Source organism: Globicephala melas, chromosome 10, assembly GCF_963455315.2.
Source record: "Globicephala melas chromosome 10, mGloMel1.2, whole genome shotgun sequence".
Lineage (NCBI taxonomy): Eukaryota > Metazoa > Chordata > Mammalia > Artiodactyla > Delphinidae > Globicephala > Globicephala melas.
The window spans coordinates 6,364,745-6,380,245 of record NC_083323.1 but is presented as its reverse complement, the minus strand read 5'-3'; the positions used below and the strand labels follow the sequence as shown (position 1 = coordinate 6,380,245).

Here is a 15,501-nt window from a genome sequence, read left to right as displayed (position 1 = left end):
AAGCGGAAGCAGGCGGTGAGAGGAGGCCCCCACCCCACGGAAAGTCCTGTTGCTATCCTTATACGCGAATAATTGGTTCTGTGCAATGCAGAGTAGACATCAATGGGACCCTTTGGAGTCCGGAAATAGACCTAAGTATAAAGGTGGCACCTCAAACTGAGGAGGGGGAATGATGAATACTCAATAAGGAGGCTGGGGGAGACTGCTGAGAGCCCTCCGCCCGCCTGTCCCATGACCTAAAATTCCACCACCACAGCTCCTCACTCTGGGTTAAGGTGCAGTCACGCTAGTCATTGTCAACACCACTCTCACAACAGGCCTAGCTTATCCCGTACTCTGTTCCGGGGTGGGGTGGGGGGGTCCGGCACATGAGTGGGTCATGAGTGAGTGGGGAGTTGAAGGGCCTGGTCTGGAAGGTGGGCACCACCCGGGGATTCTGGGAAGCTGGGGGATACCGCCCCAGCCCTGCAACTAACCTGAGCAGCAAGAGGGATGGGGGGGCGGCAGGGCCTGGGGAGCACCATCTGGTGATGACCCCCGCGAGGTGAGGTGGGCAGAAGGGTGGACCACACTTACAGAAAGGGCGGTGTGTCTACGTGTGTGCGCGCGAGTGTCGTGTGTGTCAGTGTGTGCACAAGTGAGCGCATGTGGGGGGTAGGCCGTGCGTCAAGCGTGTGCACCCGGAGCGTGCGTGTGTGCGCACAGTGTGCGCGTGTCACCCAGAGGAGGGGGAGTCCGGGGCGGGAGTCCGGGGCGAAAGGCCGGGTCGGTGCTGATTCGGATCTGCCCTCCCGCCCGCTCCTTCTCGTCGCGCGGGTATTCATAGAGGAGGCGCACCCTCTGACTCACAGATCTATCGATACAGTCGGTCCTCCCAAACCAGGAGGACCCTGGGGAGAGGTGGGGGGAGGCTCTCAGAGGCGCCGGGGGTCGAGGATCAGACGTGGGGGCGCGCCGAGCCAGGGAACGTACCTGCTGGGAGGCTCCGGCCCCCAGGGGGCGCACTCGGGCCAGGAAAAGGCTCCCTGCGCCCGCGCCAGGTCCTGCTGTCCCTTCAGCCACGTAGCCGGCCCTGGGAGGCGGGTGTGCGAGTCCGCTGGCGCTTATCCACCACGCCCTGCGTCTCCGCTGCTCCAGATATTCCAGTTCATTCGGCGTCTGTCCATCGGAGCCCTGCGGACCCCTCGGTGGGGAGGAGAGGACGCTGTACCCGAGGGCTGTGGGGCTCCGGGGAAACTGGAGGCAGGAGCAGAAATTCTGGCCAGGGGCGGGGTTCACGGCCAGGGGGGCTGCCTGGGGAGGCCTGGGAGGACGAGGAGCTTAATGCATGGAGGAAGTGTTTCAGGCAGAGGGCACAGCTGGAACAAGCGCCCGGAGGTGGGAGAGCTGGGGATGCTGGGAGCGCCGAAAACCCAGGGTGGGAGAGGCCGGCCGGGGCTCTGGTGAGGGGTCGGGGGTCCGCCTGCCGAGACCTGCGTCCCCACCCCCGTGGCTGTGGTCGAGGGCGCCCGCAGACTCCCCGGGGGGCGGCGGGTGTCCCCTGGAGCCTCCGGGCCCTCCGTCTGGGTCCCCCGCGCAGCCTCAAGGCGGCAGCACCGAGCCTCCAGCGCTCACGATAATCCTCTGTGTCTCCAGCTCCTTCCCTCGCCTTCGTTTCTCCGGTTTATTCCCCGCTGCACTCAGCATTTCTAGCCCTGTCCCTCCAGTTCTCCTGCGCCCCAGGGGCTCCAGAGGTTGTTGGATGAAGCGCCTGAATGGAGGCCGAGTTGGCGTCCGCGGGGCGGGCCGTGTGGAGGGCTCAACGCTAGGCGTCTCCACCTGGCGGGTTCAATGAGGTCGCGCAGGTCTGGGCTGAGGACAGAGCCTAGCAAAAGAACATGCTTAATCCACGTGAGCGCTTCTTAACAGCAGTCTCCCCCAAACCTCTCATAAGTGCCAGTCAACGCCCCCTCCAACTTCCACACTCTGGAACTTTCTTCCATCCCTTTCCACTACCCTCCCTTCAAAACAAATTACTTCCTTTCACTAAAAATCGAGAAACACACCCAGCCCCTCCCTTTCTTTAAGAACTCTTAATTGTCTCCCCTCAGGGTAATTTCTGCTTCGTGAGGAAGTTCCGGCTACATACCACCTTAAACCCAAAGGAAGCAATAATGGTGCAATTCAGGCAGAGCGCCAGGGCCCTCTGATCCAGCCAGCTGAGGGTGAGGTACTGCGGGTCTCCAAGTCCAGCCCCCCTGTCTCCATCCACCTGGGCAGGCACAGGTGCTGAGCCCAGTGGGAGAGGGGGAGGGGGGTTCCTGAGCCAACATTTTCCAGGGGACTTCCTGCAGCACCTGAGCAGGTGAGACCTGAACGGGTGAGGCCACGGGCAGATTTGGCTGGAAGATACAAGCTACTGCAGGACCTACACCATCTCAGGCCACCTGTCCTCTTGGCCATTGATGACGAGGGCTACCTGTGCCCTCTGTGAAATCCTGCTGTGTTAGTGCAGAATTCCAAAGAGGGGGATATTACTGAGGGCAGAGGGGGAGCCTGGGCCAGAGCATTTAGGCCTGCCTTTGACACTGACTTTGACCTTGAACTTGTTACTTATCTCCCTGAGCCTCAGTTTCCTCATCTGTAAAATAAGAATAATTGTACCCATTCTGTCTCTGCAACCTTTTTAATGCCTCTGAGCTTCAATTTTCTCACCTATCAAACGGGGTTAATTATAGCCTTTCCTGTCTATCTTACAGTTTTACAATGAATTCCATTCATCTATTCATCAGATGATGATGATGATGATAATGAAAGGAGAGTGCTTGCTATATGCCTGACACCGTGCAATACACCTTAAATCATCCATTCCTTCCGACCACTCTGGGAGGTAGGTGTCTGTATTACCACCATTCCACAGATGAGGAAACTGAGGCCACCTACTCAGCATCACACAGCTGCATGTGATTCAGGCCCAGGCAGTCTGGCCCTAGGCAGGGACTGGTGCGTGGTAGTCCATGATATAGTTGAATGAGTGACACTGCAAAAGTGCCCTGTGAAGAGAGGGTCTGGCCCAAGTCCGAGTGGGGTCTGGGGGTGTCCACACCCCACCCCCTGCTCATTGACACAGATGAGCTTTGCAGGTTTGTGCACTGTAACACGCAAAGGATGGGATCTGCCACGTAGTCTGTTTTCATTCCTATCTGAGATCGGGGACTCTGGTGGGCCCCCTGGGTAGTCACAGGGCAGGGTCTTTGGGAGACAGCTTGGGACTCCCTGGTGTCGTTGAAAGAGCATGAGTTTTATTCCCAGAGAGACAGGAGTTCAAATCTTGATGACCTCTCTGAGCCTCAATAACCTCATCTCTAAAATGGGAATGTTTATGACAACTTAGTAAGGTGGGTGTGTGACTTAAACAAGAAAACGTGGGTGAGAAAACCTGCATAGTGAACTGGACCTGTGGCAGCCTCACCTGCCCACTTCCTGCATGCCCACTGGCTCCCTGGAGGAACCTCAGAGCGACCAGCCCCTGAGCCCTCTGCGTCCCCTATTTGACATCACTGACCGTTTCCTCTGGGAAACAATATTATGGCAGTTGAAGCAGAAAAAATTAACTTTGCCTGGGAAAAACTACCTTCTGGTACCTTTTGGTCATCTCGGCTCCCCAGGTGCCCTGCTTATTGCTCCGGTCACTTGCTCTGCTTAAATAAACTGTTCACAGAAGCAGACTATTTGCAGGTGAAGAACTTGCTGAAACTGACACAGGACCTGTGGCAGGACAGACGCATCAGAATGCATTCGTTCAAATAATAAGGCAGATAAGCAGCATACCAGGCTCTGTCCTCGGCTCAAAGACAGACAAGATGTTTTTGCAAATGTTCATCCTGACAACCTCATTCCTAAAGAAATGAAATACATAATAGTTTGAAGAGGATACTGGGCATTTTCAACATTCTGCCTGGTAGTCACTTTAACCAGACCTACATGGTCACTGGACACTTTTTCTATCTTTCACATCACCACAGCCACCGGTTTTGCTAAGCATTGTGGTATAAAGACTAAAATTTAGGCCCCGTATTATGTACAGCCTTGACTTCTGGTGAAATTGGGAGAACCTCAAATGGCCTGACAGCAAGTCCCCTGCACAGGAACTCTGCTCCTGTGGATAAGGTCCCCTAGCTAAACAACCCACCTTGTCCCATGGACCTGGTACAATTCCTGCTTATCCCTGGGAAGCGGGTTTCAGCCCCCTGGCAGCCCGAGGAATTATACAAACAAACCCCATCACATCCGCCCATGGGAACCAGAGGCACCTCACCCTCTTGATACTACAGAGCCTGGCTTCCCCGCCCCTGGTTGTTCACACTGTTCCTGAGGGCAAGTTAGGTGTGGGTCTGCATGGTGTGCAGTGTCCTCTTTCCCTGGGCTGTGAGTATATATGATGCATAAACAGATTGCTGTCTCATCTGTCCAGTGCTGGGTGTTGTGTTTTCAGCCATTCCCACCACCTTCAGGTGGGGGATCCCTCTCTCACCAAAGAGGTGAATAGGAGGGGATTAAAACAAGCATCTGCTTTTATCCCACTTCAGCTACATAACTGGGGTCCTATTTTCTTCAGCATCCAATAGCACTCTCCTCACTGTTCTTTAAGCTTTCACAATTTCCTCTAGGCCCTTGCTGCCATCTGGTTCCCAAACTAATGCCACACGTTTAAAGTTTTAATTTAATTTAATTAATTAATTTATTTATTAATTATTTTTGGCTGCATTGGGTCTTCATTGCTGCACACGGGCTTTCTCTAGTTGTGGCGAGCAGGGGCTACTCTTCATTGAGGTGCGCGGGTTTCTCATTGCAGTGGCTTCTCTTGTTGTGGAGCATGGGCTCTAGGTGCACAGGCTTCAGTAGTTGTGGCATTCAGGCTCAGTAGTTGTGGCTCTCGGGCTCTAGAGCGCAGGCTCAGTAGTTGTGGCGCATGGGCTTAGTTGCTCCAGGGCATGTGGGATCTTCCCGTACCAGGGATCGAACCTATGTCCCCTGCGTTGGCAGGCGGATTCTTAACTACTACGCCACCAGGGAAGTCCCTAAAGTTTTTATTTCAATAGCATCCTACTTCTACATATCAAATTGCCTTCTGGTCATCTATCACTGCATTAAAAAACACCCCCCCCCAAATTTAGTAGCTTAAAACAACAGTCATTTCTTTGCTCACAGTTTGCAATTGCATAGGCTCGGCAGGATCATCTCTCAGCTCCACATGGCATCAGCTGGGATAGCTGACTACCCGGAAGATCCACTTCCCAGATGGCTCACTCACAAGGCTGGGATCTCAGTGGAGACTGTGGGTGAGCTGGGAGCCTAGTTGCCTTCCATGTGGGCCTGTCCATGCAGCTGCTTGGGCTTCCTCACAGCATGGCATCTGGGTTCCAAGAGGGAGGAAGTGAAAGCTGCCTGTTTCCTTAAAGGTCAGGCCCAGAGTGGCCGTCACTTCCACTGGGTCCTAGTCCCAACCCAGACTCAAGGGGTTACAGGTAAGCTCCACATCTTGATGGAGGAGGGGCATATGTGTACAGAGAGGGTAGGGGTTGTTTGGAGTCATCTTTGGAGACTAGCTACCACAACTAGCATTTATCAAGCTTTTCCTATGTCCCCAGTATGGTGCGGGTACTCCCACATGCAATCTCACAACAGTCAAGTAAGGCAGGAACAACGATTATCCCCATTTTACAGATGTGTAAACTGAGTCACAAACAGGTAGGTAATTTGCCCAAAGCCATTTGGCTTGTAGGAAGAGGGCCCAGAATCAAACCTGAGCAGTCTGCCTCCAGAGCCCACCCTCTGAACTAGCAGCAAAGTCCACTAGTCATTACAGTTTTTCTTGAGATGCAATTTTGACATTAACAACAAAGTGGAACTGTGCCCAAGATGCTAGCGAGTTCCAAATAAAACAAAATGTGACATTCATTATGTTTCAGCACAACTCATTCTGGAAATTTGTGCCACAGAATGACTTGCATTTTCCCCTAGGAGCCCTCTGCGGCAGACGTGGCCAGTCCCTCCCCAATACCCATTTCTCTATCTTATGTAGCAGTAGACATTTTAGCTGGGCACCTGGCTTCCCAAATAACAACTGCTTTTTTTTTTTTTTTCCCCAGCTCCCCTTCAGAACAGAAGTGATGGGAGTGCTCTCTGGGTCAGGTCTGCTGGCTGACTATGGGTGCAATGGCCGGAGCTGGAGCGACTGCTTTGGACCATGAGATGAAAGCTGAGTGTGGAGGGACAGACAGGGCAGCAGAAGCCTGAGGTGTTTGAATGACTTTGGGGAGCAGCTAAATCCTTGAGCCCTGACCGCCCCCCCCCCCCACACCTCTGGCCTCTTACCTAAGAGAGAACTAAAATTCTACCTTCTTTAAGTCATTGTTAATTTCAGTGTTTGTTTCCGCATCTCAGATTGTACAGTAATTTATAGACAATCCAAATGGAAGGGCAAGTGCTTATCCAGGGATGTAACAGCTGGGCCGGTAGGTCTACAGTTCCTCCCAGTCCTGAAATTCTGTGGCTTTGTGATGGGAAAGGGTTGGGCTGGGCTGAGGGCTTCCAGCAGTTTCTTGGCTCTGCGTTGGATGCTCATCTCTTTTTCTTCTTCGTGTGAATATTCTCCCTCAATCTCAGTTCTGAATTTCTGTAATCAAACTGGGGGTGGGACTGCATTTAAAACCCAAATGGAAAGTAAGAAGCTGATTGCAGATGAATCTTCCTTTCAGTCTTTCTGGGAAGTTGTGACAGTTTATCATCATTTTGCAATGGCCAGAAATCCATTTTGTGAAATGTTGCTTTTTGTTTGTTTTTTTCTCTACCAAAACATCGCAGAGTCATCGGGGGTTTTATGAACTCTGATTTAAAAAAAAAAAACAAACTTTTTTATCCAGCGTGGTTAGGATGTGGAGTTTCCTGTTGAAGAAATATTCAGGTATGTTTGGCTTGTCTGAGGTTTTGGGCATGTAGAGACTTTCCTGGGACAGGGAACAGAATGCGGAGGCCCAGGGCTTACCGGAGATGACATCAGAAGTGAGAGGGGAGGTGGGGTTACCAGGGCATGGAGCCTGGAGCCCTAGCCATGGCGAGGCTCAGGCAGTGGCAGAAATGGAGGAGAGGGTGACAGGGCAGCATCGGCTGAGGACAGAGGTCTGAGGGCAGGGAAGCCAGGTAGCTGTTTCCAGGGGCACAGTCCCCATGCTGGCCTCTTTCTGATGGGGTGCTTGTATCCGGACGGGCACACCTGGCATGGCTTGTCAGGAGTCAGACTGGCCAAACATGGAGGAAGTGGAAATTGGTTAAAGACCAATGTAAAAATGGCATTGACTACAAATGAATTATCCTGACTTAGAAGGTGCTTCCAGATCTTGCAAAGTGGGGTCAATATACACCCTTCCTCAAAGGGTGAGTGTGAGGATTAGATGAGTTAACATGTATAAAGTGCTTATGAGAGTGCCTGGCTGAGAATAAGGGCTGGAAAATGAATCATCACCATCGTCATCATCATCACCCCTCCTCCATTTAATAGAAAATTATTCACTGGAGTCAGCTGTGTTCTTTCAAACCAAGAAAGGTTTTGTTATAAGAGAGTTCCATGCTGCTATTAAAACAGTGGATTGCTAAAGGCAAATAAGGAGGTGCTTCGATTTCCCTGAAATTTGAGGAAATTTAGGTTCAGGACTTCTATCCTTTTTTTTTTGTGGTATGCGGGCCTCTCACTGTTGTGGCCTCTCCCGTTGAAGAGCACAGGCTCCGGACGCGCAGGCTCAGCGGCCATGGCTCACGGGCCCAGCCGTTCCGCGGCATGTAGGATATTCCCGGACCGGGGCACGAACCTGTGTCCCCTGCATTGGCAGGCGGACTCTCAACCGCTGCGCCACCAGGGAAGCCCGGGATTTCTATCTTTTAAGCACAAACTTGACACACATCTTTTGCATGGCTTTCAAGTTCAGCCACTGACTTCGCCATAGTGCTTCCTGACCTTGCCTCACATTTCCCATCTCCTTTTTATTATGATTTACAAAAATTAATTGTGGGGACTACCCTGGCTGTCCAGTGGTTAAGAATCTGTGCTTCCATTGCAGGGGGCGCGGGTTCCATCCCTGGTCGGGGAACTAAGATCTTGCATGCCGCGTGGCGTGGCCCAAAAAAAAGACAAAGCAAAAACAAAAAATTGGTTGTGGTAAAATATACATAACATAAAATGTATCCTTTCAACCATTTTTTAAAAAATTATTTATTTATTTATCTTTGGCTGCATTGGGTCTTTGTTGCTGCATGCGGGCTTTCTCTAGTTGCAGTGAGCGGGGGCTACTCTTCTTGCGGTGCGCAGGCTTCTCATTGCGGTGGCTTCTCTTATTGCGGAGCATGGGCTCTAGGTGCGCAGGCTTCAGTAGTTGCGGCGTGTGGGCTCAGTAGTTGTGGCGCACTGGCTTAGTTGCTCCGTGGCATGTGGGATCTTCCCGGACCCGAGCTCGAACCCGTGTCCCCTGCATTGGCAGGCAGATTCTCAACCGCTGCGCCACCAGGGAAGCCCTCTTTTTTCTTTTTAATTAATTTATTTCGTTTTTTATAGAACTTTAATTGCGGCATGCGGGATGTTTAGTTGCAGCATGTGGGATGTTTAGTTGCAGCATGTGGGATCTAGTTCCCTGACCAGGGATCGAAGCCGGGCCCCCTGCATTGGGAGCGCGGAGCCTTAGCCACTGGACCACCAGGGAAGTCCTCGTTATTTTCACTTTGAGTATTATCTTGCAGGATCTTGGTGGTAAAATGATCTCTCTCTGTCTTCACTATTCAATCCTTGTCGTTTCCTCCCAGACTCCAGTAAAATGAACTCTTCCTGAAAATTTCAGCTGGGAGTGGGGTGGGCGTCACATCTCGTGGCTTTAGACCAAGCTGGGGTCAAAGCTGCTGCTCCCCCTGCCCTTCCTCTGCCACAGGCCCTTCTCAGCAGCATTGGAGAGCACAGCTGGGCACACTTCAGCCACAACCCAGCAAGGGATCCTCCAGGGCAGAGTGAGCCTTTATTAAGCTATTGTCTCTAAGGTACTTCACCACCCAGAAACAGCTGGTCCAAGAATATGGGGCGTGACCTACTGAAGACTCAAGGTATGTCCCTAGTTGGGAGGCAACACCTGAAAAATGGGGTCCTCACTTAGAGGATAAAGCGTATGTGCTGAATCAGAGGCCAGCATATCTCGCAACAGAACACACAGTGAGGAATCATGACTACACCCAGTAATCACTCATGGAATTTTTGTTTCCTGTTCCTGAAACTTGCAAGGGGAAATGCTTCCAACAGTGGACAGAACAATGGTTCCACTGAATTGGAAGCTGGGACTGCCAGGGGACCGTGTTAGGCCCCTTATCCATGGGACCAAAATAAATAACTAAAGTAAATATATATATAAAATCTAAATTATATATTTAAAATAATATTATTATTATCACCATAACATTTGCCCAGTGATTTTTTTTTAGTATATTCACAGAATTAGGCAACCGTCATCACTAATTTTAGAACATTTCCATCATTCCAAAAAGAGCTGCCATTCCTATCAGCGGTCACTCCCATTCCCTCCTCCCTGAGCCCCTGGCAGCCACTCATCTATTTTCTGTCTCTTTGGATTTGCCTGTTCTGGACACTCCATATAAATGGAATCATACGATATGTGGCTTTTTCTGTCTGGCTTTTTTCACTCAGCATGTTTTCAAGGTTCACCCATGTTGTAGCACGTGTCAGTACCCCACTCCCTTTTATTGCTGCATAATATTCCATTGTATGGATCTATCCATGCATCAGCTGATGGATATGTGGGTTGTTAATGCCTTTGGCTATAATAGTACTGCTATGAACATTCACATACATATTTTTACGTGGATATGTGTTTTCAGTTCTCTTGGGTGTATAACTGGGAAGGGAATTTCTGGGTCATGCGGTAACTCTATGCTTAGCTGTTTGAGGAATTGACAGACTGTTTTCCAAAGCCGCTGCACCGTTTTTACGTTCCCCCAGCAATGTATGACATCTCTCTGACACTTGTCATTGTCCGTCTTTCTGATTATAGCCATCTTAGTGGGTGTGAAGTGGTATCTCACTGTGGCTTTGGTTCCATTACCCTAGTGATTAATGACGTTGAACATCTTTTTTTTTTTTTTTTTTTGGCGGTACGCGGGCCTCTCACTGCTGTGGCCTCTCCCGTTGCGGAGCACAGGCTCCGGACGCGCAGGCTCAGCGGCCATGGCTCACGGGCCCAGCCGCTGCGCGGCATTTGGGATCTTCCCGGACCGGGGCACGAACCCGCATCCCCTGCATCTGCAGGCGGACTCTCAACCACTGCGCCACCAGGAAAGCCCTGTTGAACATCTTTTAATGTGCTTTTTGGTCATTGTATATCTTTCCTGGAGAAATGCCTTTCAAATCCACTGTCCATTTTTAAATTTTTCTGTTGTAAGAATTCTTTATATATTCCAGGTATTAAGTCCCTTATCAGATATACGATTGATAAATCATTGATTCCATTCTGTGGGTTCTCTTTTCACTGTCTTGATGGTGTCCTTTGAAACATTAAAAAAAAAACACTTACGTTTTTTTATTTTTTTTGGCTGCGCTGTGCGGCCTGCGGGATTTTAGTTCCCTGACCAGAGGTTGAACCCTGGCCCTTGGCAGTGAAAGTGCAGAGCCCGAACCACTGGACTGCCAGGGAATTCCCCCCAAATTTTAATTTTAATGAAGTCCAATTTAACTATTTTTTTCTTTAGTTATTTGTGCTTTTGGTGTCATGTTTAAGAAACCATTGCCTAATCCAAAATTGTAACGAATAAATCCTATGTTTTCTTCTAAGAGTTTTACGGTTTCAGCTCTTACATTGAGATCTTTGATACATTTTGAATTGGGTTTCATATATGGTGTGAGAAGGGGGGTCCAACTTCATTCTTTTGCATGTGGATATCCAGTTTTCTAGCACCGTATGTTGAAAAAACTATTTTTTCCCCATTGAATCGTCTTAGAAAAAAATCAATTGACCATAAGTGTAAGGGTTTGTTTCTGGGCTCTTCAGGCAGCATTGGCACTTAGTCCCAGTTTTAGATTTTTTTCCACACTCTGCATTCCACCCTCTCAGAGACTCTGGCACCAGCTGACTGTCACCTCATCCTCAGAGGCCTGAGGCTGGCTCAGTGGGATCCTTTCTCCAAGCTCCTGAGGCAGCAACACCAGGGGAGCAGCATTTGCCTGGGCTGAAGAAACTGGCTCATCCAAGGTCATTTCTTCTTCCAGAGACAGCCTGTATCCAGAGACTGATCAATGTGACCTGTGAGGATCCAGCTCCTTGCCCCAGCTCAGGACAGCTCTGCAAGGCCATCTCAGCTGCAGACCTACCTCTAAGTTCTTATAAATGAAATGACATAGAACTATCACATGCCCTGGGGGGCTATTCCCAATCGACCCAAGCCAATCCTGGTCATTCCACTGCCTTTGCTAGTAATTGGAGCAGGAATGGACGCATGATGCTATTCTGGCCAAGGAGAGTTAGGGGAAGTCAGTTGGAGAAGGGGGCTTCTGAGAAAGTTTTCATAGACACAAGGGAGGAACATTCTCTTTTCTGCCTTTTTGTATTAGTGCCTAAGGGTGTGATGCTGTAGTACTGGCAGCCATCTTGAGGCCACGAGGGGACCAGCCTGAGACTAAAAGTCAATACACTGGATCCCTGAAGACATGAATACGTTGGTGAGCTACTGAATTAATCAACCCTAGAGGTACCCTACCACCAGACTCCTTGTTGCTTGTGGCAGGCACTGTTAACGGTCCTCTAGTGTCCATTCTTCCTGTCATCCTTTTAGTAATAGAACCTACTGAGTTTTAGCTGGACATGTGCTGCCCCCCCGCCCCCGCAGTTGCAGACTACAGTTCCAAGCACCCTTGGGCAGCTGAGTGTGGCCATGTGACTGAGTCCGGGCCGATGGGATGTGAGCAGAACATCCCATTGGAAATTCTGGATCATCTTCTCAAAGATGTTTGCCTTGGTCACTCTCTTCCCCTCTTCTCACTCGCTGAAAAACAGCAGCAGCTGGAGCCCTTTGGAAGCCCCATCCTGGAGATGACAGTGGTCCCATTGGAGCACTCACCTTGGGGCACTCACCTTGGGGCTGTGATGTGAGAGAGAAACAGTCTTCTACCTTATTTAAGTGACTTCACTTTGGGGTCTTTTTGTTACCAGCAGCTTCCCGAGTACCTTAGCCAATATATCATGTGGGATAATAAAGGCCCTCCTGATTTCAGCCACCTGAGTTGTTTCTAGCAGCCAGGACCTCCTCTCTGCATTTTCTCTCCTTGGAAGTTGATGGGGGCTGGGGCTGTGTTCTGATTTTCACTGACGGTGGAGTATGTGGCTACAAGGAACGTCTTCCTGTTTGGGGGTGTCTCCTCCCCCCCGCCCCACTGAGTTCAGTCTCACCCACCACCTTGGTTCCCTCCCGCTGCTGCTTCCGGCCCAGGGAGGTGGATGCCCTCCCCACACCCCACTGCAGAGCCTACATCACACTTGAGTTCACAGTCAGTTGTCAGGCCCCGAAGCCGTGTCCAGTCCTGACCCCTCCACCTCACAGCAAACTTCCCAGCATGCCTTGCACTGGCTGGTCCACTTTAGGACAAACAGATTTAGGAATAAGTAAACCATGAAACCAGACTTCCAGGAATATGGTCCTAAGTTACCTCATCCTCGTTCTCAGATAGAGGACATTCCAACTGAACATGTAAACAAGAAGCTGAATATTGATACAGCAGCAAGGAGGAATCATTCCCCCACCCCAGAGCTGCTGGAAAAGCCACTGCCTTGCTCGCCCGTGCCTGGCCAGCCGGGAAGGTTCATTAAATAACTGGTAGCAAACCTGCCTTGTGCTCCTGCTGCGCCACTTGCTACCGCCCAATAAAGGAACGGGTCCTCATCTTCTTCCCCAGCCTCCGGACAAAAACATCTGTAAACACATCTGCCAGAAACAAATCACATGGTTCCCGGGATCTGATTACCGTCCCCAGGGCAGCCTTCCCCGAAGCCCGCCCCTCCCTTCCTTCTCCTTTCCCAGAACTTAAGAACAAATGCCCAACAAATGTTCCGGTCCCATTCCAAAGGTGGGGGTGGGGCGTGGGGTGGGCAGCCTGAGGCTGCCAGGCATCAGGCCGACTGTGAACTTGGGATGGGGCAGAAGGAAGCACAGGGTGTCTGATCCAGGCAGAGGGGCCCAGGGAGGGCTCTGGGCTCCGGTCCGTGGGCGTTGCACAAAGGAGGTGGTGAGGATTCCAAGCTCCCGCCCCAGGCTGGCACTAGAGCCCTCTCTAGCCCCCCAGCCAGCCTCCTTCCTGCCCTGAGCTTTTTCCTTAGGACAGCCAAGGCCTGGGTTCAAATCACAGCACTGGCTGAGCCTGTTTCCCCACGTAGAAACGGAGGTGTGTTGTATATAACGTGCTCCATGCCAAGGCGCTGCGCTGGCTCATGTGATCGTCACAAGCAGGCTAGGAGTGGGTACCATCTGTCTCCTCTTTGCAAAAGAGGCCACAGGTACAGCTCTGGCCAGGGCCAGGAAGCAGGGAAGGGTGACCTTTGGGCCCCCCTGCCCTGCCCTGCCCTGGGCATTAGGACGGTTCCTCCCAGCCCAGAGGAGGTACCAGAACACAGCACCAGGACAGGCGAGGCTGGGGGCCTCCAGGCTAGGGGGAGAGGGCAGCAAGGGGCACCGTCTGGCCTCACAGCCTGGAGATGAATCAGCCTTTCTCCTTTTACCTCGGCTCCGCCTGTACCCACCCTCGAGGATGCTCCTGTTATTTCTGGCTGGTGGATCCTGCCTGGTGTAGAGCTTGCTGCATTAAGAGGCTGGGTGTGGGGCAGCCTTAGTGAGGGGAGGGCTCAGTGAGGTGCAGCCCACAACCATCCTGGCCAATGCAGGGAGGGTCCTTACTAGAATGTGAAAGAGAAAAAAGTCAACCCCAAACCTCTGTGTCCCCTCTCTGTCCCTCCCTGCCCACCTTCTCGGAGACAAGGATGCCAGGAACATCTGAGGGTTCTCCCATCCTTGGAGGGCCCTGACCACCATGCCAGGGTGGGGTCCTCTGAGAAGGCCTGTACACCTGCACTCCTGCAGAGCTGGCTGAAGCTGCTCTGGCCCGGCCTGATTCTTTGGGTTAGAAGGTGTCCAGGGTGGCCGAGGGTCCAGGGATCCCTAACTGATGCTCCCAGAGAGAGGGGTACAGAGCTGGTCCCTCTGGGCCCTCAGCTCTGCATGGACTCATGGGAACTTCTTGAGGCCTCTGCAAAGCCACATGGATGTCCCCCTGCCATGAGCCTGAGCCCAACCTCAGGAAAGACCCTGAGAGAGGCTTGACATGGCTCTGCCCTTCACACCTTTGGAGGGACGAGCCAAGACTCCAATGGTCATGGAGGATGCCTGAAAGCTGTGGGGCTGGAGGAGGGGGCAGTCAGGGAAGGCTTCCTAGAGGGGACCTCAGCCTTATGGAAAAGAACAGGAGTTTGTTGGTGAAGGTGCTTGGAAGGCACTGCAGGCAAGCAGCATAGAGAACACCAACACATGGCCATTAGGGTGGGGACGGGAGTCAAGAATGTGGTTTAATGCCAATGGAAGGCAATGCTCAAGGCTGGAGAGAGAGGCTGGGCCAGATTATGGAGGGTCTTGAATGCTGGGCCCAGGAGTTCGGCTTTGTTCTCTAGGCAACAGGGAGCCATGGAAGAGTTTAGGGTGAGGGAGTGACATGTCTGTTTCATCTCTGTACGTGACCACTTAGTAGGCACTCGTGATATGATGGCCAAGTGACTAAACAATGCTTCGGGACTTCCCTGGTGGCACAGTGGTTAAGAATCCGCCTGCCAATGCAGGGGACATGGGTTTGAGCCCTGGTCCGGGAATATCTGACATGCCGTGGAACAACTAAGCCCTTGAGCCACAACTACTGTGCCCGCATGCTGCAACTACTGAAGCCCGTGCACCTGGAGCCTGTGCTCTGCAACAAGAGAAGCTACCGCAATGAGAAGCCTGTGCACCGCAAAGAGTAGCCCCCGCTCGCCGCAATTAGAGAAAGCCCGAGCACAGCAACGAAGACCCAATGCCGCCAAAAATAAATACATTTATAAAAAAAAACAAACAAAAACAATGTTTCACACTAAGAGGTCATCCCACTTGCTCGACTATATACATATATATATATAGAGAGAGAGAGAGAGAGAGAGAGAGAGGGAGAGATTGTTTGTATTATTAAAGTAAGACCTACTCATTCTAAAAGAATTTTAAAAGATAGGTGAGGTGATGCTGCGCTTGGAGAGATAACTGACGCCGTACGCACGGTCTCACCACAAACATTGCCTGCTCTTGAATACCCCCAAAGCCGTGGGGCTCACCTCCCTGCCAGGCTGCCCAAGACCTTTTTAAAATAATTAATTCATTAATTTTATTATTTTTTTGGCTGTGCTGGGTCTTTGT

At 51.3% G+C, this 15,501-nt stretch overlaps 1 protein-coding gene and 1 long non-coding RNA gene across 6 annotated transcripts in view; one reads left to right on the top strand and one right to left on the bottom strand.

Annotated features, from left to right (window-relative positions):
• The window catches only part of CYB5R3 (cytochrome b5 reductase 3), a 47,216-nt gene extending 45,939 nt beyond the window's left edge, over nt 1–1,277 (bottom strand). The window contains exon 1 of the mRNA XM_060305944.2: nt 973–1,277. The gene's annotated coding sequence lies outside the window, so the exon portion shown is untranslated. The remainder of the gene's footprint in view (nt 1–972) is intronic.
• On the top strand, nt 977–12,276 carry LOC115852711 (uncharacterized). 5 transcript variants are annotated; one of them, XR_009565432.1, is made up of 6 exons: nt 977–1,890; nt 2,091–2,204; nt 2,739–2,869; nt 5,191–5,321; nt 6,132–9,123; nt 11,294–12,276. It is a non-coding gene; the product is annotated as an uncharacterized lncRNA (long non-coding RNA). The 5 variants fall into 5 exon arrangements; XR_009565434.1 differs by lacking the exon at nt 11,294–12,276 and having other exon boundaries at nt 977–1,187; nt 1,636–1,890; nt 6,132–11,261; XR_011377759.1 differs by lacking the exon at nt 11,294–12,276 and having other exon boundaries at nt 977–1,242; nt 1,636–1,890; nt 6,132–11,261.
• Nucleotides 12,277–15,501: the final 3,225 nt, after the last annotated feature.